At 43.8% G+C, this 25,446-nt stretch overlaps 1 long non-coding RNA gene across 1 annotated transcript; it reads right to left on the reverse strand.

Moving 5' to 3' along the window:
* Positions 1–13,238: 13,238 nt before the first annotated feature.
* LOC133508729 (uncharacterized) lies at positions 13,239–24,448 on the reverse strand. Its single transcript, XR_009797129.1, has 5 exons — positions 23,730–24,448; positions 15,704–15,812; positions 14,768–14,807; positions 14,552–14,607; positions 13,239–14,194 (listed from the first exon to the last, which is right to left on the reverse strand). It is a non-coding gene; the product is annotated as an uncharacterized LOC133508729 (long non-coding RNA).
* Positions 24,449–25,446: the final 998 nt, after the last annotated feature.

Consider the following 25,446-nt stretch of genomic DNA (forward strand, 5'->3'; position numbering starts at 1 on the left):
CATGAAAGGTTTGTCCTGATAAACGGCGGCTAGGTGAAGGGCGACGAAGATGGGACGGATATCTGGACCGCATCCGTCGCGAAACTGTCCACCTTTTTACAGTCGCCTCTTTGAGTGAAAGAAACTTTGTGAGACTACATAAAAGGTAAATTATAAAACTATCGTCCTGTGTGGTATTAGTAATACAGCACACGGTAAAAATTTATGACTCACAATCAAATGAAACTGGAAAGTGAAACAACACTCTAGCAGCAGCTGGGTTTAGTTATTAATCATCAGCATTGCTATGATTCCTTTTTTTTTTTATTTCCAGATCAAATTAGCACCCTCCATTTCTTGCCAAGCAAAGTTAATTGGGCTTAACCTTAAGTGTCCCCTAAACCGATAGAAAAAACATTAGCCTACCGGTACTTAAAAAACAAGCTTATTGTAATGAATCCAAATGAATTTTCCAATCAAATCACAATTCAGTCTTTGATACAGCATAAAATACATATTCGAGAGCTACTGTAATTTCTCAAAAATAATGCGCAGTGTTTTTTCAAAAAATATTTTCAAAAAGTCAATAGAGCGCATTATATTTAGATACGGATGAAAAAGAAAAAATACAATCGCATTGTATAGTCGCATATAGGTACATAGAGTGTTAAAAAAAGGTATACAGTACATGTAAATTTCGATGTGATATCCGATGTCTTATGTTACACATTTATATATATTACGATAATGTGCGCCACCAACCTGAACTCTGAACTCTGCGGGTGGTGGGGGGAGAGCTTTGCATTTTACAATCTTTAGCGTATCATATTTGTTGCTACTGAACTAAACAGTAGAAAACGACTCCCCGTGAGTTTGTTTTAACTTAAACGAAGACAAAAAATGTCCACAACAAGGGCGAGTTGTACAGCCGCTTTTAAAAGAAATGTGTCATCACTCCAGCCGGTGATGCGATCAAACCATAAAGAAAACAACGCGAGCTGAAACTACGTACTATGATCGTACGATCATTTGAAAAAAAAAAAAAAATAGTGCACACAATTGGAAACCTCGCGTTTTTAAAAATGCCCATTCCGCTCATTTCTACGTAGTTTGAGCTCTCGTTTTGATGGCAACCTGACGCCATGAAGATGAGAGCCGAACGGGGTCAAGAGGCTGCGCTGTTTGCACGGTGGACCTTCCCCTCAAAGCGCTGACATTAATGACGACTAAAGGGAACCATGACTTTTAGGATTAAAAAAATGTTTCCTCACAAACGCCATGGATGGCACAGAGGATGACATGAGGTGGGAGCAAGATGGGATCACTGTTCATGAATGCAGAAGGCATCATCACTGGACCATGTCATCAATGACAAAACAATACAAATACAAACCCAACAAAATATAAATCCAGATCATCCCTAATATTTTCAGCATATGGATAGCAGCAAATTGGTGGTGCGCATTGTTCATTGGTAGAAGGGTTTTCCTGATTTTTTCAAGTCAACTTTGGGGTGTGCATTACACTTAAGGATGCATTATACTTGAGAAATTACGGTAAATTAACGCTACATCAGCACGTGCCCGATGCTCATTATTAATGATTGTTGTACAGACAGTTTTTGAAAAACAATACAAATACAAACCTAACAAAATATAAATACAGATCATTCCACATATTTTGAGCATATGGATAGCAGAAAATTGGTGGTGTGCATTGTACATTGGTAGAAGGGTTTTCCTGATTTTTTTTTTTTTTTTAGGTCAACATTGGGGGTGCGCATTGTACTGAAAGACAATATACTTGAGAAATGACGGTAAATTAACGCTACATCATCACGTGCACAATGCTCATTATTAATGATTGTTGTACAGACAGTTTTTGAAAAACAATACAATTACAAACCTAACAAAATATAAATACAGATCATTCCAAATATTTTGAGCATATGGATAGCAGCAAATTGGTGGTGCGCATTGTACATTGGTAGAAGGGTTTTCCTGATATTTTTTTTTGGTCAACATTGGGGGTGCGCATTGTACTGAAAGACACAATATACTTGAGAAATGACGGTAAATTTCCAATCAAATCACTACTCAGTCTTTTATACAGCATAAAATACCTGTTTTTGAAACTGAGAGCTATTTCTCGTGTATGGACTAATGTGAAGGGCTACACTTCAAGAATGACAAATTTATTAATATTACCTAGAATTATATGTTGTGATTAAATCATCATATTCAACTGCGTGAAGGAGACACTGATCATATTAATGTACTCTCACTTTGACCAGCACAGCACTGTTGCACAAGTCACCGGTAGTAACATAAATACACCACAGCTTTTTCTCTCCAGTTGCAACATTCATCACCACACTCCCTTTTCCCTGCAATCCAAAACTCATGAGCTTTGTGTTAGCACTGTAATGTTGACGCCGTCTGTTTGGATTATAAAGAACTGCACTCCGGGGTGGCCCGAGAGCTGAGTGGCCTATTGTATCAATTCCTGGAAATCCAAGCCAACACACAAGCATCGCTGACCACCCATAACTGACCTAAATACCGGCTAACATCTGTGGGGGCAGAAGCAATGCGTGCTACGGGACAGCAAATGTGAGAATCTGAATCTATTTGACAGTGATAGATCATCAAAATATTAAGATACAGTTAAGAAAATAAGTATTTGAACACCCTGCTATAATGCACTTGGAAATCATGGAGGGGTCTGAAATTTTCATCGTAGGTGCATGTCCACTGTGAGAGGGATAATCTAAAAAGAAAAATCCAGAAATCACAATGTATGACTTTTTGTGATACAGCTGCAAATAAGTATTTAAACACCTGAGAAAACCAAAGGTAATATTTGTTATCCTTTGTTATCCTTTGTTTGGAATTACAGAGGTCAAATGTTTCCTCTAGTTGTTTCTGGGCTGTCGCTGAGAAACACGGGATTTCAGCTCCCTCCAAAGATTTTCTATTGGGTTTAGGCCTGAAGACTGGCTAGGCCACGCCAGAACCTTGATATGCTTCTTACGGAGCCACTCCTTGGTTTTCTTGGCTGTGTGCTTTGGGTCATTGTCATGTTGAAAGACGCAGCCACGACCCATCTTCAATAAACTGACTGAGGGAAAGACGTTGTTCCCCAAAATCTCACAATACGTGGCTGCGGTCATCCTCTCCTTAATACAGTGCAGTCATCTTCTCCCACGTGGAGAAAAACACCCCCAAAGCATGATGCTACCACTCACATGCTTCAAAGTAGGGATGGTGTTCTTGGGAGGGAACTCATAATTCGACTTCCTCCAAACACGGTTAGTGGAATTAAGACCAAAAAGTTCCATTTTGGTCTCATCTGACCACAAAACCTTTTCTCATGACTCCTCTGTATCATTGGCAAACGAAAGACGGGCCTTGATATGTGCTGGTTTAAGCAGGGGACCCTTCTGCGCCATGCATGATTTCAAACCATGACGTCTTAGTATAGTCACCTTGGAAATGGTGGTCCCACCTCTTTTCAGGTCATTGACCAAGTCATGTTGTGTAGTCCTAGGGTGATTCCTCACCTTTCTAAGGATCACTGAGACCCCACGAGGTGATATCTTGCATGGGGCACCAGTCCGATTGAGATTGACCATCATGTTTAGCTTCTTCCATTTTCAAATGATTGCTCCAACAGTGGTCCTTTTTTCACCAAGCTGCTTGGCAATTTCTCCGTAGCCCTTTCCAGCCGTGTGGAGTTGGCCAATTTTGTCTCTGGTGTCTTTGGACAGCTCTTTGGTCTTGACTGTGTTACAAGTTTGAGTCTTACTGATTGTATGTGTCATGATCCTGCCGCTTCAGCACGAGATGTGCGGGTGCCCGCGCGGCTGCGCTAATTGGGAGGCACACACCTGTGCCTCATGCGGGCTGATCATCCCCCGTATATATAGGACCCGGTGACGACTGGTCCTCTGCCAGTTCGTTGACCGTTATGTCCCGTTCCAGCACTCTCGTACTCCTGATTGATCCTGTGTGTACCGACCTTCGTCCGTTCTCCGACCAACCTTGCAAGCCTGACTCCTTGATCCTTTTGCCTGCGTTGATTGTTTCCCCGTGTACCGACTCCTGCCTGTCCGCTCATCTGTTGTCTTCGCCCGACGTCACAACTACCGCTGCTGCACCGGACTGCCTGCTGGATCCCCGACCTCTGCGTACAATAAACGTGTCTCTTCTTGAACTACCTTGCGTCTTCCGAGTTCCTGCATTTGGGTCCTACCTCTCGTTCCGATGGGACGTGACAGTATGGGGTGGACAGATGTCTTTATGCAGCTAATGTGATTCATCTGCTTCAGGATAATACATGCAGTGAAGGTGGACTTTTAAAGGCGGACTGACAGGTCTTTGAGGGTCGGAATTTTAGCTGATAGACAGGTGGTCAAATGCTTATTTGCAGCTGTATCACACAAATAAATTGTTCAAAAAATTATACATTGTGATTTCTGGATTCCTTTTAGTAAATTATCTCTCTCACGGTGGACATGCACCTATGATGAAAATTTCAGACCCCTCCATGATTTGTAAGTGGGAGAAGTTGCAATATAGCAGGGTGTTCAAATACTTATTTTCTTCACTCTATGTGTACATTAACATAGCTTTTTTTTAAATGGTTGAGACCTTTTGCTGAGCTTAAAAAAAAGTCTCAACAAAAGATGCTGAAGCTTGGAAGAGCACTCAGGAGCACCAGTAAGGACACTTGTCAGGTTGCATTAGACGACGCCTCACTTGGGTGACTGACCTAAACATGGGAGCCGAGGGCTGCCCTAGTTTTAAAGGTGCCACATGAGGTTGGCTGTGCGTTGTAACTCGGCCCAGAGAAGGGCAATTTGGCCACTGGGAATCAAATATAGTCCACTTTTTTTTTTTTTTTTTTGCAACAGCAGAAACAGCTTTGGGGGATTGCTGTTACCAAGGCGACTACTTTTTTCCACATGCAAGAAGCTGACATCCGTCGAACTTGGGGATGGGGCTGAAGGGGGTGGTCGGGTGGGTTAACTAAATATTCATGAAGGGCAGGGACTCATTTCAGCCCAGTAATCACACACACTTATGCGCATGCAACACACACACACACACACGTAAACTCAGAAGAAGCACACAAGAAGTACAAGGACTTTTTCCGTTCCAGCAGTCACATATTCATCTCACGCTTCACTGCACTCATTCATATCAAAAGCGTGCGCGCGCAACATACAACAACCAAGCACACACTCATGCACAAACACACACCGTCTAACTTAACTTCACCCGTAAAGATTACGTCTGATAATCATGTGACGAACATCTCGGTGGCACTTGCTTCTGCACCCATAAGATCAATTAGTGCCTCTCTTGTTTCATTACGAAATAAAAATGTCTCCGGGCTAAATCTGCCATATGCAAAAGAAGCAACGGCGAGAAGTAGCGCTGCTTCGAGCAGATGGTTCCTAGATGCGCCGACAGCTGGATCCGCGTTCATGCCGACATTGTTATACACTATAATTATTAAGCAGACCAATTACAGGATTTTTCCTCCTCTCTATTATACTGGTACTGTGGAGGAAGAAGTGGTTGCAAAGTGGGAGGAGTGGGTGGCGTGATGAGAAGATGAACTCGGATGGGATGAGGGCAGTCAGTCAGTCTGGACGTTTGGCACCGAGACAGCAGATTCCATTTCCATGCCAATCTGCCTTGTCTCTCGCAGAATCGGACTTGACCTTCACAGGCTGATGACTCCAGAGACCTGCGCCTGGGCTTTTTACCTCAAACCAGAAACGTTGCAGCTGCGGTGGCGGCAGCGCAAGCGTGCACAATGGGAAAAACATTTGTGCGTTGTGCAAGAGAGAAAAAAAAAAAGACTCTTATAATTTAGCGTAAAGGAGTGATACAAAGGATTGAAGAGACCAGATTGTCTTTAGAGAGCCAACCCTCAGCGCAGATGGCTCTGTTTTTCATCTTTGCTCTCATGAGATCTCATTTTCTGAGCTCTGTTCAGCAGTTTTACTGTTTTCCACCATTTGAGTTTGTTTCTATAAAACACCAGCGGAATCCAGTTTTTCTAAACAAATAACAAGCAAAGCTAATGTCTCTCCAAGGCTGTTTTTTTGGTCTTATTCTCTTAGTTCTCTTGAAACCTCCCCCCCACAACCCCCGCTTTTTGCAGAGCGCAACTTTAACCAGTCAAGGTCCAGGTACCCAGCCCCCATCCTGTCAATTCCCTCCCTCAGTGTGTTTAACGCGAGACTGAAATAGACCTTTACAAGTCGTCTAATGAAAGTGACTCCGGGCCCTCTGGTTAATTGACCACCTTTAATGAAAGTCAAACTGTGTTGGTCATTAGATTGGGGGTTGCCAGGGGTCACCGCTGAGGTGAATTGAGAAGAAAGAAAGCAAAGAAGACAAAAAAAAAGAGAGAAGAAGAGAGAAGCCTGTGAATATAGCAGAAAGGATTCATGTTGTCTTGAGCTCCGCCGTGCTTCATATTGGTGCTCGTGTGCCTGCAGTGTGACGGATGGTGTGGCAGGATTTGTTCATGTGCGCCGCCTCAGGGCACCACCTGTCCTGCTAAGTATGGCTGACATAACAGTAGCCGTGGATATTCTTTCATATCCACCACATCCAGATTTGCCCTACTTCATCATCCCACCAGCTTCATTAGTTTTTTTCCTGCCTCTGCAGCAGCTGGCTGCTTCGAGACAAAATAAATCTAATAAACAAGTCAGGGGAAATAGGAAAAAAAAAAGCTCCAGTCGTTTGCAGGACCCTGCTGGGCCTTCTGTCATTTTCCATCTCCCCCTCAGTCCACTGATTTCAAAACCAGAGGCAGTAAATGACCAGGATCATCGAGCCTGTCATCGCTGATGAAATTTTTACTTTCTGATGATGGCGGCTCCCTCCCGAGAGGCGTGCATTTCCGAAGCGTATTGCAAACAAACACAACGTCCTTGTCCCGGGATTTGGTGTTGCGCACAAAAGCTCCTCAAGGGTACGCTCGCGCATACGTGCGCGGGCACGTGCACACACCTAAAGCCACTGTGTTATTGGATTGAAATGGGGCCACCATTCATTTCCTTGGAGTATTGATTTAATCAACAGCGTATCATGTTGGGGCCCGTATCATTTGATGAAACGCAAACTGAAGGCGGCCGAAAGAAGCGATCCATCACCATTTAGCCCGGACAGGCCCATGTAGTCTAAACACGGAACCATTACGCATGGTTTAACATGGACACTTTGACCTCTGGGAGGTGACAAGGTCAATGACATCATTAGACAGGAGTCAGTCCGTGTGCCGGAGTGAGACTAATTGCTATCAGACCTCATTCACGACTAATAACTTCTGAGATTTGCTTCGATACTCATATTATACCCAGACAGATTTGTTGTCCCTTCTAAACTGCCAATGCACTTCGCTGCTCTACGGTAGCTCGGCAGATCCCTTTATCCCAAGGCCCTGTTAATCTATTCAAAGGTGTCTAAGCTTACAAAATAGCTCCGGGGTGATTTCCCACACACAGATAAAGCCTACACTTGAAAATCACTTTCAAAGCAGGAGCTCCTCTCCAGATGCTTTGAAGCTCAGAAGAAGAGCTTGGAAGAAAAAAAAAAAAGGCGGCACATGGGATCCAGACATCGCTTGGGTTGGACAGAAATATTAAGAGTTAGCTATCCCTCATTGGCTTCTGTTTGTAAGCTTCCATTTCTTTACCTGAGTCGAGCGACACCAAGTTGAGCTCGCCCGAGAGGCGCCACACGCCTGCGCGCGGACACACACACACACACACACACACACACACACACACACCACACACACACACACACACACCGTAGTCAGCGATCTCACTGGACCATGAACAGTCACAGCACCCGAGCACTCCAGAATGTCAGCAGGGTCAGTATTGACTCGGCGCTCAAATGGACGCGCGTGCAGGCGTACGCACACGCACGAGCAGACGAAAGTTGATCCAGTGACACGAGAGCCGGCCCAGTGTGCAGCTCGCCGCCTTATCTCCCTCTGGCCGCACTCTTCTTTCCTCTCAACATTCTTTCAGGTATTTGGCCGAGACCTTTTCTCTTTGTCTGCCCTTTTCAAAGGCCTCCTTTATGTTGGGAGTCCACCGGCCGGCGTCCTCATTGCCCCTCTTGTCTTCTTTCCCTTCGTATCGCTTTCTCTCTACACAAACTTCCTTCCTTGCCATCACCCCCCCCCTTCGCACACACACACACACACACTCATTTCCTCCCACTATCCCATCCCAGGACTGAAGAGCATTGCCACCTGTGTTGTATCCAAGCGGTGTGTGTGAAGAAAGGACAGCAACGGGCTTACGCTCCATCGCAACGCGAGGTTAGAGAAAATGAGACCTGTGATTGGTTGTTTGTAATGGAGCGAGAACATCTTAGTTTGAAGAGACAGGTGGAGTGTTCCTGGATACAAATGTGGGCGGATCGCAATCAGATTGTATCTGTGGAGGGCTGCCCAGTAGCCTGAAAAAGCCCCGCAGTAATCTGCCAAGGGATAACTGCGACGATCGTGATCACACTTCAGAAAGCAATTACACCCTGCTACCTACACATATGCTCTTTGCTGAGATGATCTGTAGATTTCTTTCCGCGCTCTCCTACGTGAACACAATCAACACAATACCTGCGCAGCTTTTGGAGAGCCGTTGGACTAATCATCTCTGACAGGTGGAACAAAACCATTTAATACAGGGCTGATTTCACATCTGAGCGGCTCGTCATTTACATAAGCCTTCACAGTCTGCTCACTGAGCTGCGACAGGCATGTGGTGCGCCCAGAGAGACCGGAAGGCTGTTCCAAATATTCTACCCCTGACCTCATCAAGGAGAAGGCTACCCATGCTCCAGTACATGCCAAGACTCATTAGGGTACACGTGCGTGTCTCAGCTCACACTCACCCAGCTTAAATCCGAGGCATATACGGTATACTGTATATATGTACATACAGTCTGTAAAAGTCTTGAGTCACCATGAAATTTCTTGAACATCTTTAGGAGGCAAGAATCATAGAACATGCCTCACGGCAAGGACCATGGAACCACATGATTGCTCTCGGCCCCTTAGCAAAGAAAAACAACAGTGATAAAGTTCGAGTTATTACCATTTTATCTGCTGTGTTCTGGTGGCATTTCCAAAACAAAAAACCCAAGCTACTCCGACAAAAAACAAAACTGGTAGACCTAATCTTTAGTTTGCTGACTGATCTCAAGATATGCTGATGTCTCATATGATTTACTTATTTTTACTTGTATGACTGTTAAGGTGAGGACGACACGGTGGATCAGCTGGTAAAGCGCCGGCCTCACAGTTCTGAGGTCCCGGGTTCAATCCTGGACCTGCCTGTGTGGAGTTTGCATGTTCTCCCTGTGCCTGTGTGGGTTTCTAATACTCCAGTTTCCTCCCACATCCCAAAAACATGCAACATTAATTGGACGCTCTAAATTGACCCTAGGTGTGATTGTGAGTGCAGCTGTTTGTCTCAATGTGCCCTGCGATGGGGTGGCAACCAGTTCAGGCTGTACCCTGCCTCTTGCCCGTTGGCAGCTGGGATATGCTCCAGCACTCCCGCAACCCTCGTGTGGATAAGCGGCAAAGAAAAGGGATGGATGTATGGACTGTTAAGGTGTTCATATGTTGAGGTTCCACTGTGTAGAAGTAATGGAATCGTAAAGCAATGATAGAATTACTTGGGATGTCCTGAGAAAGAAAGAAACTATTTGTAGACTAAGTAACAGAGGCAGAATTTGATACATACTCTTCAGAAAGCTCATAAAACTATAACAATAAAGGACGAGTTCAAGGTCAGTGCTGTTCGGACAAAAAATGGAGCCATGCCCACTCGCAGACTGCCTATCACGACATTAGTCGATGTTGAATTTCTTATCTCTGCAATTTCATATCACTCAGATGAGAAAGAAATGAAAGGCTTCATTTCAGAGACTGACAAGGGGACATCAAATAAAATACGACCAAAGTCGACACACATTTGACATCGTTCCAAATTTCAACTGCCCCAATACCAAAAACATACCTTGCTTTATTCACTGAAATGACTTGATTAAAAAGCTGTTCGCTAAAGAGAGTGATTGTGTGTGCGACACCACATGATAGTGCTAATTTTGCCCCATCACCACCAAAACAACAAAAGAAACATTTGCAACTTACTGCAACGGAATTTTCTCAAGTTAGAATTAGGCTCAAATATCAAAGTTTGGCCAGTCACAACTAAAGAGCTGCAAGACACGGTTGTTCTTTTTTGGGGTGTCTAAACTCAACACGCTTGCTCTGCTGTTTTCTTTTTCTACCCAAAAATGAATCACTTTGAATGGCTCGCAAAGTCATGCATGGTCATGTGACAGACTTGTGAATTGGAGTCAAATGACAGCAAATGGTGGAACGGGCACTCTATGCGGAAAACAGATGCGGCACACGCAAGTTTAAAGTACTCTGACAAGTACAGTTCATTGATAATCTTACTTTGGTCAATATAACGGAGTAAATCTGACGCGTTACTACCCACCTCTTGGTTACAAGTAATGCTATCTGCTAAGTTGTGCATCAGATCCTCATGGAAATACCTGGAAAAAAAGAAGCAATGTCTCATTTTCATCTATGTACAGAAACAAAAGAAATTTGGATCACTTTCATATACCGTATTTTCCGCACTATAAGCCGCACTGCATTATAAGGCGCACATTCAATAACTGGCCTATTTTAAAACTTTCTTCATATATAAGGCGCACCGCATTATAAGGTGCATAGAATAAACGTTACAGTAGAGGTTGGGGTTACATTATGCATCCATAAGATGGGCTGCGCTAAAGGCTCCATATTGATCCATATATAAGGCGCACTGTCAGCTTTTGAGAAAATTAAAGGCTATTAGGTGCACCTTATAGTGCGGAAAATACAGTAATATTGAACAGGACTGTGTGAAATCAAAGTGTATCATCAGGGGAGGTCAAATCATGCCAATGAATTCTAATAAAGACATTGAGAAGTAATTAGAAGTGCTCATTATAGCAATGGTAAAACAACAAAAATAATGATGGTCTTTCGCACAGCACTGCTTTAACACACACACACGCGCATCCATGCATGTACATAGACACGCACATGTGAACTCACACCCATTCTAGTGTCCTGTGGTTAGCAGTGAGAGGAAGCAGTGGTGCGTCTCTCTGCTGACTTAATGTCTTTTAACAGTTTGGCTCCAGGACCAGGGCTTGGCCAGAGCTGAGCTGAAGCCAAAACTGGGCTTGATCATCTGTGACGGCCCAAAAAAAAAAAAAAAAAGAGCCTTGGGGTGGAATCTGTGAGCGTGCATGTATGTGTGTGAGCGTGTGTATGAGTGAGATGTCCTTTATCTCACGCTACTTCCCTCATTTTCTCTTTTTTAGTCTTTGTGTAGCTGCATGTGTGCGCATGAAGTGTGTGCAGATGTGTGTGGGAGAGTCTACTAGCTGGTGGAAGCCGGAGGGGACAGAAAAACCGGCAGACTGCGTTTCACCAGCCAAAGCCATTGATGGAGGCATTAAAGTGACAATAGAATATTTACGGCACACGCTGCTGATTCACTGTAATCTGTAGCGCATCAATAAATATCCCACAATAGCGCGCTGCTAGCACACGGCAGCGAGTCGTCGGGGAAATTAGCCAGGCGTACGGCCATGCTGCTGACACACATTTGCACGCGCGCAGCGGAAAGTCCTGACGAGAAGTGACTTGGAGGCAAACATGGAAGGATTGGGAGCAGAGCAGAGGACAAGCAAGAGCGGGGAAATAACTGCTTCTATGCTTGAGTAAGTTCCTCTCGGTAGTGAGAAAAATAGATTGCGGTGTCCCCTTGTGGAGCGCTACCTCTCAAGTGACCTTGTCTTTTAATTTCACAAGAAATGCGCCTTTTGAGTGCTAGGGATTACAGGTAAGAGTTTGTTCTTTTGTGTGTATGTGTGTGTGTGTCTGCGCTCGAGTATATTTGGAAATCATTTCAAGTTGATAGCCCAAAGGCTCAGGGTTACTACCCCGCCCCTCCCCCCCAATCAAAAGGTCACAGAAAAATCTGCATCTGATCACACGAACACGCCTTCGGGTTTGCTAACTTTCCCTTCCAAACCGCCGCGTCCCACGTTTCGCAGCCGGTTAGATCAGCGCTCACATGCAAGACAGACATCGTTCGTCCTGTCTCGCTTTCACAGCGCAGAGCTGCTAAAATGGCCAACACATGTTGGGAAAATGAATGTGCTACAAAGAGGTCAAACAGCTATGCAGTGCACAGCTTGGAGTTCGTCTGGTTAAGTGCAGACCGCCTCATATTCACCCTGATCATGGGCCTTCATGCTGTACTTCGGTGCTGCTTTTTAAATATTTCACATCATTCATAATTCACCAGCTCTGGAAAGTTAAAAGCACTTACAATGGTTGTAATTTGAGAGAAGAAACAAGTGAAAGTGGGGGTGGGAAGGGGGGGGGCAGCATGGCGACAGTGATAGATTTAAGCAGTGCTGATTAGAAATGTACAAATGAATGTTACATGCATTAGAGACGAAATGGAGACAGATATATTATGTGTTGCTCTACACGCCGGTTCACCAGAGAGTTGGAAAACATTGATGTGTAATTAATTAAGGAGTGTGGCCTTTATCAAGTAGAGTCACATTCTTGATATTTGGCACACAATATTAGGATCTCGAGAAAAAAAAGCACGCAGTCTTTCTACAGCTGTGAGTTAAAGTACGTGCTACAGACGCCGAGCTTGACAGACAGACGTTATTGACTCCATGTGGGAAATTATTGAGGTTAGAAATGATGAATGGAGTTTCGGTGCACAGCATAGATTCATTCTCATAACACAAACAAGCAAATAACGCAACCATCTTACAACATTAGTCAACATGACAACGGGCGCTGGACAACAAATGAAGATTCCGTTTGGAATTTGGATTCCAGTTGTTGAGTAGAAAGTAAAAAACAACAATAACAATAACCCAACTTTTACTGAAATGCTGTAAAAAAAAAAAAAAACATAGAAGACATCAATCAGCCCCACAACAAAGAGCGACAAAATGTTTGAAGATGGGATATCTATAAATACGTCTTTGTCATGTCTTTAAAGAATAACACCACATCTGGCAACCCTTCAATCCAATCAATTTCTTCCTCTAAGCAGACCAAAACGTGAAAAAGTAATAGTATGAAAAATTAATTGAGATTTTGTTGTACAATGAAAAACACTGAGATCATTTAAACATGGACAGGGTGGCAGTTTTTTGCTTTATTGAGATAAAACTCTCCTGACAGGCCAAAATCAAGTAAATAACACTTCTTTTTCATTTATGGTTAAGTTATATGATAACTTGAGGCAGGCATGTCGGGTCAGGAAAGAAAGGGACATAACTCTGTGCTAACTTTGACCGATGATACCAAATTATGGCTTCAGATTAAAGCACTTAAATATTTTGAACTACTGAAGTGAATTGAACTATTCAATGCGTGAAAATCATGATGTCCCAAAAATGGGACGCTGCCCACGAGTGACAGTGATAATTATGTCATTTTAGTGATGTTTTCTTTTTTTGTTTGTTTAAATGGCCCGGGTCAGGTAGGAGATCCTGCTCCAAGTAGAGGAGATCAAGAATCCTTGGGTTTTGTTCAGAAGTGAGGGAAGAATGAGCCAAGAGGCAAAACTCTTAATTTCCTGAGCAATCTGCACTATTACGGCCGTGAGCTGTGGGTCGTGGCTGAAATAACAAGATCGCGGATACAAGTGGCCAAAATGAGTCAGCAGCGTATCCGGGGTCTCCTTTAGAGATGGGGCGAGACCATCGGTCATATCTGGGAGTGGCTCAGACAGAGTTGAGCCAGTGCGCTTCCGCATTGAGAGGAGCCAGATGAGGTGGCTCAGGCATCTGTTTAGGACGCCCCCAAGACGCCTCCAGGGTGAGGTGTTGCGGGCACGCCCCACCGTGAGGAGGCCCCAGAGACGACCCAGGACGCGCTGGAGAGACCGCATATTTCTGCGGAGAGGGAAGTCTGGGCTTCCATGCTTAAGCCGATGCCCCAGTGACCTGACCTCAGATAAGTGGAAGAAAATGGAAGGACGGATGGATGAAATCATTCGGGTTGGGAACTTGAGATGAGACGTCCCCTCACTTGACTTGCTTCCTTGTAAAATAGCCTGCGCAAGCCGAAGCAAATTTGTGCAGAATTATTCATCTGATATGGTTTTACAGATATTATAATCACACACACATGCAGATGGATGTGTTAAAAAAAAATATATATATATATGGAATACAATATCCTTCTAAAAATACAGAAAGGGTGGAAAGAGAATAGGACTAATTAAAGCTTTTTGCATCGTACCGAAACAGTAATGCAGAAATGTGAGTTGTTGGAAACACAAGTCGGGTGGGCACGCTGGCGCAGTGGAGGTGTGAATATTGACCAACAACTCATGACACATGAAAGAATCCAGCCCGCTGTCTGCTGTCCTTCATTAGGACTTGTCCGGGATGCAGATGGCTATACTTACCTTTAATAGAGATGATAATTAGCTCCGCCATTGGACATTCCCCTGACGTAAACACGCTGCCACTCACACACACACACACACACACACACACACACACACACACACACACACACACACACACACACAGACACACACACACACATACCACATATTTTCTTTTTGTACATGGAAGGGAATCATTATCAGGGATAATTTGAACACAATTTTGAGGCTCACCTATTAGCTCTGTTTTGGTTCCTCCTGGTCATTAGCAGAGCTGTCAGGAAGATTGAATATTACACATTTAGAGGGGGGTCCCTGACTCCAGGTGTCAAGAGAGGTTAGGTAGAGCAAACGCAATGACAGACTATCACACACTGCAGCCACTGCCTGTCTCCTCAAGTGCAACCACATTTACGTTGGTGTTTGAAAAATGAGTTTGGTTTTTCACTTAGCAAGTTTGTCTATTCATCAGCAGGGGTTTTATGGTTGTAGTTGCTATAATTCTCCGTTCAGTGAGGTAAAGTAGGAAGATCAGCACGTCTACCCACTTCTTTCTTTTTTTCTTCTTCTTCTCGCACCAGCAGAAGATTAATTACTCTTCCAGGAGCTGCACTGAGAATATCAATAACGGGACCAATTATGAATTTGAGTCAACCATTGTCTGTGCAAAACTTCCTCTTTACAGGATTAATTATGCAGCTGCCTTTTACCTGCTGATTTTACTAAAGCTTTCATGTCCCAACATCTATCTGTTCTTTAGGTATTAATATGCAGATCAGAAAGGAAAGTGATTTTCCATAGCAAACAGCGAGGTCATGCTTCAAATTAGCATATTATAAATCTACATAATCTACATAAAATTGCTCCAAAGAGACACGCTGCAGTCTCGTCCAGTCCACTCTGCAGCGACAAGGTTGATTGGGCTTGTTGTCCTACATGCAACGTGATTCATTTTACACTGTTACATTTCATCTTTATGACTGCCTATATTTTGCCAATTGGATTTACAACCCTTTGATTGGATATCACTCTTTTTAAAATGATTCTGTCACTCAAGTTGGCTATTAAGGTGAAAGTGAAAGGCACCGAGTGATATCTCTGCCAATGTCTGAGGCCTCGGAGAGAGAGCGTGATGGAAAAGACGAGAGCAGAACAATGAATAATACTGACTTGTTGATATTTACAAGGCGGACTCGAACGGCGCTGTCTCGATAGATCATCGCTGGTCCTTCTGTGCCTCCTGCTTGGGTCTGCTTTGTATTCTCCGAGCATGTTAAGGCTAAAGCAGAGAAAATTAATCACAAAATCATTACGGAGAAAGGTCAGAACATAAATATTTCATAATTTGATATTTTCTAGATAAGATTGAGTTTACGCTCACTGATGTTGAGGGTGTGTGAATAGAGAAACATTAGGGCGCCGTGTTTTTATCACCCTTGGGAGCGGTCACAATGCCGATGTTGTACATCATCGCAACTAAATGTTTGGCTCCTGATGGCTGCGCTACGGTGGAGCCTTCAATCCAGCTGTCTTGAATTTCTTAATGTTTTTCAACACTTGAAGCAGATCAATAGGACGCTGTATGACTTTGCATAAACCGGTCGGGTAACGCAGCGAGTCTTGCGCTGCTTCCGCGCTCTGCTTTTCCACACCCTTTCCTCTCTTAATGATTAGGATTAGAGAGGCTGGGGCCTCTACTGTAGGAGGAAGCAGCTGCTTCTATGCTCATTATAACCTCACAACTCCATAGAGAAGGAACAGCTGGAGCACACGTTTTGGAGTTAGAGAGCTGAAATCGACCAAGTTCTCATGTGGGAATAAACATTCCACTGTGAGCTGCAGCAGATGACAAGCGGAATTTGGGGAAACTGACTTATGCATTAGCGGAATCATTTGTTTGATTTTTTTTTTTTTTTTTTAAAACCCTTGCAAGCACAAAAGCATGTGAGGGTGAGGTAGTTGTGAATGTCTTATGTCATCCTCCATGAACCAGAATGCAGCCTATTAACAAACGCAGAGGCAAAAATATAGGACTCAAGGATATTTTTCAACTGTGGCGTGCTAGCTCATTTGCATTCCCTAACCCATACATCTGCACATGCACATCTTATCAGTGCAATATTGACCTCTTTTTAATATTCATAAACACTGTGCTATAGCTTGGTTACCAATGTGCATATTTTTATTATTCTTCTTTTCCTTTCGGTTTGTCCCATTAGGCGTCGCCACAGTGTGTCAGCTTTTTCCATCTAAACCTGTGGTATGCACATTGCCGCGATACGTCTTGGATCCGACACATTCACTTCAGTGGCAGGATACACTCGCTCAGATATTATGGACGTAGACTTAATCTGTTCCAGTGTCAAACTGTCACCATCATCAAAGATGTATGCACAGGCAATTTTTTTGAATAACATTCGAACATCTTCACTGTCACACCGCAGGCAATCCGAGTTTGAGGATTTTACATTTCAAGTAAAACTTCTGGCCCTGTTACATCAACCAGTGAAGAGTAACACTTGCATCTTCTTCTTTTCCTTTCGTCTTGTCCCATTACGGGTCGCCAGAGCGTGTCATCGTTTTCCATCTAAGCCTATCCCGTGCATCCTCTTCTCTTAACACTCACTGTCCTCATGTCCTCCCTCACAACATCCATCAACCTTTTCTTTGGTCTTCCTCTCGCTCTTTTGCCTGGCACCTCCATCCTCAGCACCCTTCTACCAATATACTCACTCTCTCGCCTCTGGACATGTCCAAACCATCCAAGTCTGATTTTCCGCACTTTGTCTCGAAAAAACATCAAACTTTGGCTGTCGCTCTAATGAGCTCATTTCTAATCCTATTCAACCTGCTCACTCCGAGCGAGAACCTCAACATCTCAATTTCTGCCACCTCCAGTTCTGCTTCCTGTTGTCTCTTCAGTGCCGCCATCTCTAATCCATACATCATGGCTGGCCTCACCACTGTTTTATAAACTTTGCGCTTCATCCTAGCAGAGACTCTTCTGTCACATAACACACAAGACACCTTCCGGCAGCTGTTCCAACCTGCTCGGACCCGTTTCTTCACTTCCTTACCACACTCACTGTTGCTCATTGCATATATTAGTCGGTTGGGAGATTGGAATGTTTTTTGCAACATTTTGAAGCAAGGTTACTCCCATAAGCAATATTTAGTATCAAGACAACAGTGTTCAACCATAGTTGTGGCAGTATCTTGCTATTTTCTGCTGGAACTGGAGCCTTAATTAAGGTTGAAGGACTTATGAACGGTTACAAATATTTTTAAATGATTTATCTTCAAACATTTTTTAACAAAGGTGTGCAGACTTTTCATCCACTGCAAGGCTGTACAACCTTGGTAGAGGTTAGCTAGCGCTCAACTGAGTGCTATTCTTGTTTTTTCCAGTTTTCATCTGATTGCTTGTCATAAATTCTGCCGAACTTTTGATTACTTGCACGCCGGCCCATAATCAAGCGAATTCTCTGAAGAAGGCGAGTTTGATTCATGGCCAAACAACATCGGCGTGTCACCTAATAGAACACTTTAATCAAGGGCTTTGTGGTGGAGCTGCATGACAGTTACCTCCATCGTGACTATCGCCTGCTGATGATCCTAACAAGATGAAGTGGCGAGAAAGCGGCGTCGGAGGAGGGCGATGGACTGATAAAGCTGTTATGTCGGAGCGCCAGACTCCAGAATTTCTCTAATGACTTTGATCGTCTTTTGAATTCTAAATGTATCCACCGGCTTGATGAAAGGTTCGCCGGATGATGGTGGCAGCCCATTTTCTGACACCCTGCACGGCGAGCTGTTGCAGCAGTGACACGGGCAGGGATTCGTTTTGACTTAATAACGGTTTAAAATGTAATAACCAGAGCCGTCTCGGTGGACATTCTTTAAATATACGTACAAATTGGGTTTGCACCCATTTAAGTGCTTTGAAAGCTGTGTGCCTGCAGGCGGCATTGCAGGCCCTCTCTCCCCTGCTGCGAGGACGCAAAATACCCACGCTGCCAAGCGAGGCCAAGACGGACTCCGTAAATTACCCAACACCTCGCCTTCCATAATTCTCCACTAATTGTCTGGAAGGCTCTGCATTCAGGCGTGGAATAATACTGACCGGGTGGTGTATTGAAATTCCACCGCTCTGCTCCCCCGGGGTCACATTTACAATATCCAGCTCCACAGGGCTGTGAATCTTGACTTCAGCCTTCTGCATGAGGTAATGAAGCGCTGTATGCATTCAGCAAAGCGCTTCCTCCACTCTGATGAGGGACTGGTACCTCTGGGACCATTATCACGCCACTGCTATGACAGGTACAAACGCTCCACAACAAGACACCGTGAACCTTCATTTCAGAGAGCCATTGAGGAGGCGCCAGAATCACAACGAGGACTTTTTATGTCCCTGGATAGACACCATCAAGCTCGAGCTATAGCTCCAGTAATACGGTGGGAGGGCATGAAGAGTTAAAGAAAAAGAAAACAAAAGCAAGTCAAAGAAATAATGGAGTAAATGACTGTAAATGTGGATGAGAGGGAAAAGCCGCAAAACAATGAGCGGGAACAGAAAAGAAGAGGAGGTTTTGCATGATAAAATGGCAGTGAACAAAAGCTCCACAGCAGGCCTAAAGCAACTTCATTGGAGTCCCCTCTTCTTTGTGACCCTCCCATTGAAGCAATGGGCACCATGTGGACATGGATATTTCCTGTACCACACCCCCCCCTTTACAGACTAATGAAGTTGACACAAAGCTTTTGTGTATTGCTTGATGGGAGCAGGAAAATAGTATTTTAGGCCATCAAGCCATGAGAAGAAGAAGAAGCCGCTCTCCTCTGACCGGGCAGGACGCTGATTCCAGAAATGTCTGTTTCCCGCATCACGCCCAAGACGTTTGCAGCGGCTCCTCGGGAGGAATGCTTCATGCTCATGCTGTGGGCATGAGGGATTCGGAGACAGAGAAGGAGAACCAAAGCTCAAGCTCATTAAATCTCTTGCTTACAGGCGTTGTGTGGGTATTCTATTAGCCATATCTGAAAGAATAATTGTACCATTGGGGGGCCGGGCATTGTCAGGGTGCCAGGCTTTCTCTCAGCGACCAGCGAAGTATGGTAATCTCACACACCATCTCATTACAGTTTAAACCCCCAGCAGCTGCTCGCATTAGACTTTTATTACATGCTGCTGCACACAGCTGTGTCCGCCGTAGACCTGGGCAGGATGGTGAGAGATGGCAACAAAGACAGAGACACAGACTCTGGGTTTCCAGCGCAGCATTTGGATCCCTCCAAACAAAGTGGAAATATTGAAGCAGAGGGTTATAATGACCATAACAGCCTCGCAGTGTGATAACGCCGCGGTCCCCTATCGCTTCAACCTGGAAGCGAGGCCAAGGACAGTCGCACAGATGGACCGAGTCAGACCCGCTCAGACTGGGGTTCAATCAAACCTGCTTGTCCCGTGCTCGTACTCTGCCTCATGCGGGGACACCTTCCAGAAGCATTTGTTTCATTCTCAGCACCGCATGGGGCAAATGTTGGATATCACATCTGTTTTATGCGACTGTATATGACAATGCATTCGGAGAAACAATGAACCACTTCATGTAGTAATAAACCCCCTCACTACTTCATTAGGCACAATGTTAAAATTCAATGCATTTGTAGGGCACTATAATGAGCTCTGCGTGTCTGTACATATCCTATACATATTGTATTTTTTTTTCCTTTTTGGTCACTATTGTTTCTGTAAACATGTTAAAGTGCCACTATCATGAAATGCAGGATTTTTAGTATGTTATTAATGAGAAAACGGCAGCCGGTGCGGACCCATCCGTTTTTTCACCATAAAACATGATTTTGACGTATTTGGCTTTTTGTCACTCCCGCCATGAAAATCCTCTCGAGGGATTTGTTTTTGAGAAGAAGCACGAAGTGACGCTAGTAGCAGACTCCCACTCAAGCAGTCTCGTAGGTTTCTACGAGTTTTACCTGCTGGAAGGTAGCACTTTGTTCCTTCGTGTTAGCCAAAATGCCGGCTTGGTGTGTTGCTGGATATTGTTCGAACACTCGGGAGGATGGATTCATTCTTCATACTTTTCAAAAAGACCCAGTTTGTCGTGAAAAATGGATTGCACGGGGGAAAAGGACGAGAGCTTTGTGGGTTCCAAATGACAGGCAGGTGTATATACAGCTACTAAAAAAAAGTTTGTGCAAGTTTGTGGGCGAGGGACGTAATCCTCTCAGAATGTAACAAAAGATCCGGACGCGTAAATCAGGGGTGCTAAATGTGTTGACGTACCCGTCGGCGTCGAGCACGGCTTCGGACGAGCCGCCACCGCAGTTGTGCCACGTCCGCCGTGGACGAGGCACAGCTTCGGCCGAGCTAGCTCATACATGCTGTCTGTTGTTAGTTAGAAGTGATCCGAATATTATCTAAATCTGGCTTGAAACGATAGGGTAATGTTGCCCCGTTCACTTCACTCGATTGTGAGATGTTCTCTTCTTTGAAAAGAGCTTCCGTGTCCCATAGTAGATGGCACAGCGTGTTTTCAATGGCAAATGTCGCGGGGTGACGTAATAAACAGACGATGCAGGCAATATGGCGACCACTTGGATGTCGAATGAGACTTGGATGACGCTCTGTCTGCTCATATTTATTTTTTCGTATGGACGTTGAAGTGAATAATGTTATATGGATTCTTAATTACAATATCTAGTTTAGAATGTTTATAGGCATGACACTTGACCTCTTTAAGAAACAATGCTACCACATTAATATAAAGGTCAATATTGACAATGTGTTGTTTGGGCTGCATTATATCGTAATGGATTTTTACATGCGAAACAACGACAGACTACAGCTCTACATCAATGCAAACTGCAACCACAATGATGATATATTTTGTCCAATTGTTACCTCTGCATTGGTATTGATGAAAACTAAGCATTTTTATCTTAATATAATCACGATGTTAATTACAGCTCCCGTATTGCACATCATTTGATAGTGAAGGCATATCTCATATAGTGGCCAGTGAGTTCGTACTGAGTTTTTATTTCATATAAAGCAGGAAGTAGAGCCAATGTGAATAGGAACTGCAGTAAAAAGTGTTCTGTACACATATTACTGTGCAAATGTCTTGGGCTCCTTTACATGTCTTCTTTTATCAATACCATAATGATTGCAGTACATCAGTAATTCCCAACCAGGGTGTCATGAGAGATCAACAGGGCTGCCAAGGAGAGTCTTCAACTATCACTTCATTTTCATAAATGTAATAATTATTGATTCAAAATATGTCCATGTTCATCTGTCTATGCAAGCAATGTATAGTGACGGCCAAAAGCTTTAAATGCTCTTCCATTACATCTACCTGCTGACATTGAAACAACAGAATAAGTCCTGGCTTTGTGTTAATTTATCATCTTTGTATTCAAACGGGCCCAAAATACACACTGATTAAGTAAATTAGTGATTAAATGCCAGAGTTTGGGGACTTGGGTCACATGACTTGAGCCGATTCGCCAATTTTAAGACTTGGGCCTTCCTTGGCTAAAATTGTGAAAGTTTTGACTTGACAAGTCATCCTTTTCCATTTGAAAAGCTGAACTTTCGATTCGGTGGGCCTTTTATTTTTTGACTGAAAAATGTATTCTTTTTTTTTTTTTTCTGTGCAATGCGCCCCGCAAACCTGGCAACCTCGGCCGCCAGTTTACCGTGAGGTGAAATGCTGAGGCCACCTCATTAAGCGATTATCACAGGAGGAGCTCCAAATGCGATTACATTTAAAGCTCAGGAACATGTTTATGAGAAAATTAGGAAAAAGACCATTTTAACACGGAAGGTTTGCAACTCATCAACAACAACTACGACATCTACTACAACTTTATCTGGCGCTACAAACCAACTGATGCAGACAAACTAGGTTAACATCTCGTTAGTTCACCGATAGCTGTCAAAGATTGACTAAACTTAATAACGGTTACCATGACATTCAGAGGAAATGACAGACAATATGGAGAATGAAACTGGAAACTATAACATTAAAAATTTTTTTAGCCAGTTGACTCATCACTGTACCATGTCAACGTGTTTGCCATATTGATGGGGCAGATCCACTAGTAATTTGATGACTTACAAAGGGCACAGAGTTAATAACGTTCATTTACTAATTTATTCACATCCAGACTGATAGATTTGGGGAACCGGTAGACACCAAAACAACGTACATTGGTAGCTGGAAAAACCTGCGTACGTCAACAGTAAAAAGAGATTGCTTTTTGCCTTATGATCAGAGAAATAAACTATTTTAATAGCCTCCATAATATGTTGTGACTGATGACTTGCTGAAACCAAGTAACGACTTGTCTTGATTTTAGTGGTTTTTCTATTTGCCTTGCTTGACTTTTTTTTTTTAACCACAGCAACTTGAGACTTTTGATATTTGAAGGTTACAACTTCAGACTTCTCGTGGCTTGCTACCATCTCTGATAGATGAAAATGGGATCATCGTTATTTCAGTACAGTATCTTCTTTTCGTAATGGGCTGTGAGCTTTTTTTTTTTTTAAAGGAAAAATGGGTGTCTTGGCTCAAAAATGGCTGGGAAACACTGCAGCACATAACAAAAATGTCATTCAATAGAGTACAGACCTCCATCAAGGTTAAACTTCTGGCTTTGTTCCTGGAGGATGACGAACAAATGTGGCACTATGATTTTGGAGGGGGCTGTTCCATTGATATGAGTGAAATGTGAAATGTGAAAATGAATTCCTGAACGCTCCTTCTGTAAAGTCCCTTGAACATCCCGTTTTGGTAAATATTTTTTACTATTCCAAAAATATTTACATTACGACCCAAAGTCATCTGGGACGAGTTCCACCCCACCCGTGACCATTTAATGAGGATAAGGGGTAACCCACTAGACTGTGGTAAAGTCAAGTACAAGAAAAGAAACTAGAACACAGGACAGCAGAGCCAAATATTCATCAGAATATCACAACCCCGTGCTGTGAATTGAATTAAGGGCTCTTTGACTATCACAATTGTGAATTACAAGTAAATTCTTGTTAATAGGTGGTGAAGGATGATTGAATTAAGCTTTGTACAGCTGTTCACATTATTGCGTCTGCCTATAATAATTTGCCCACGCATGTAGTGTGTGGCTGCCTGTCAGTGTGTATGTGTCTCACCTTGACTTGAGTGTGGATGCGGCGCGCAGGCAGAGGACACTGGGACGCCGAGCCCAGCTGGGGAGGGATGAAGCACAGCTGGGGATAATTAAACCCGGCACTGTCTCCATGAAGGAGCCGGACAGGCAGGACTGCCTGAACCCGCCCGACGCGGCCCAGACAGAGCGGCTTGGATGAACTCCCCCCGCCCCCACCCTTCGCTCCTTCCTACTGCGTCGCCAGATCACGGGAAAGCCGTGAGGTCCGACTGCAACTCGGCAGTCGGAATGTTTTTGGACACCGACCCAAAGAAACGGGCGGACTTTGTTTTGCGGCTCCCTTAAATGATAACACTTTGTGATGGCCTTCAGAAACTCCCTTGTGTGCATTGCAGTGACACACAATGCACTCATGGAGGCATCTGAGAAGCTATTTGGCCAAGGGAGGTTAACCTGTAACAGACCCGGCCAATTTCAGCTCAGAATTTTCCTTGGCTCCATATGAGACGTGGATGGCGGCCATATCACAGCCAGGGCTCGCCTGCATCACGCTGGGGCTGGGGTTTGTACAATTTGAGGAGTGCTGTTTCCTGTTTCTCCTCCAAAAGGCTGATTAATTTACAATGGCACTCCCTCTTACTCCCTCCCTTTCTCTCTCTCTGCCTGACTGGTTCTGTATCATTTGAAACGAAAAGGTTTACTTTGGATGCTGCTAACAGTCACGGGAAAGTGAGCCCTTCTCCCTGTCGCCCAAATATCTTTTTAAAAAGCTCAACAGCCTGCCAAGTCAAACAACTTTTGAACTGGATGAATTGACCTGTCCTATAAAGACTGCACTTGCTGGGATGATAAAACGCCACTCTCCAAGAGTCATCAAACTCCTCGCTGTTGCCAAATCTGCCGGGGTGAATGACCTAGAACGAAAGAAATTGCAGTGTGATTACGCGGAAAAAGGCCTGAGGGAAGAGCAAGCTGCCGGACGTCTACCTGTGCAGTAAACACAATTTTTACTCCCCACCGCTAGTTAAGACACCGACGAACACCGAAAATTTGATTACAGGAAATCTGTCAGGTCATCAGTAATGCGTTTAATGGCATCCTTCATCTAGATGTCGCTCCAGTCAATAGAGCAGTCATTTCAACTGCCTTTATTAAGTTTCACTTTAGTGGCCTGTAAAGTTTGACTGCAGCCATTTTATTTGCCACTTCTTGACAACTGTTTAAAATATGGCCTGCTTGGATCACACAGAGATGTCCGTCATGCGCTTCACTCAAAGCTTATCTTTCCCCCTGGCTGGTAAATAATGCCCTAACACCCTACACCTAGCAGGGTGTTCAAATACTTATTTTCTTCACTGTATGTTGAAACCTCATCTGCCCCTCCGGTCATACAACTTGGGATTTGGCAAACATTGGAAAACTAAAGATAGACTCCACATAAAACTGTCATCGTGTGCAATGTCTGATTGTTATATAACACTTCTGGTCAGTGACCATAACAATGATTTATTTATTTTTTAAAATAACATACTACCTTTGAGTACATCATGTATTTAGAATTTTAATCAGCAATTGTACATGACCGTTTTTTTTTTTGCACTGGTACAACAGGTTAAGTATAATGTTCCTTAAACTGTCAACTCTAAATTTAATTAAAGGAACACTCCACTGAACAATGAAAAGCCTTAATCTGATAGGTCATGTCATACGTACCGTACCTTTAAAATTTGAGGTTAATC

Source organism: Syngnathoides biaculeatus, chromosome 11, assembly GCF_019802595.1.
Source record: "Syngnathoides biaculeatus isolate LvHL_M chromosome 11, ASM1980259v1, whole genome shotgun sequence".
Lineage (NCBI taxonomy): Eukaryota > Metazoa > Chordata > Actinopteri > Syngnathiformes > Syngnathidae > Syngnathoides > Syngnathoides biaculeatus.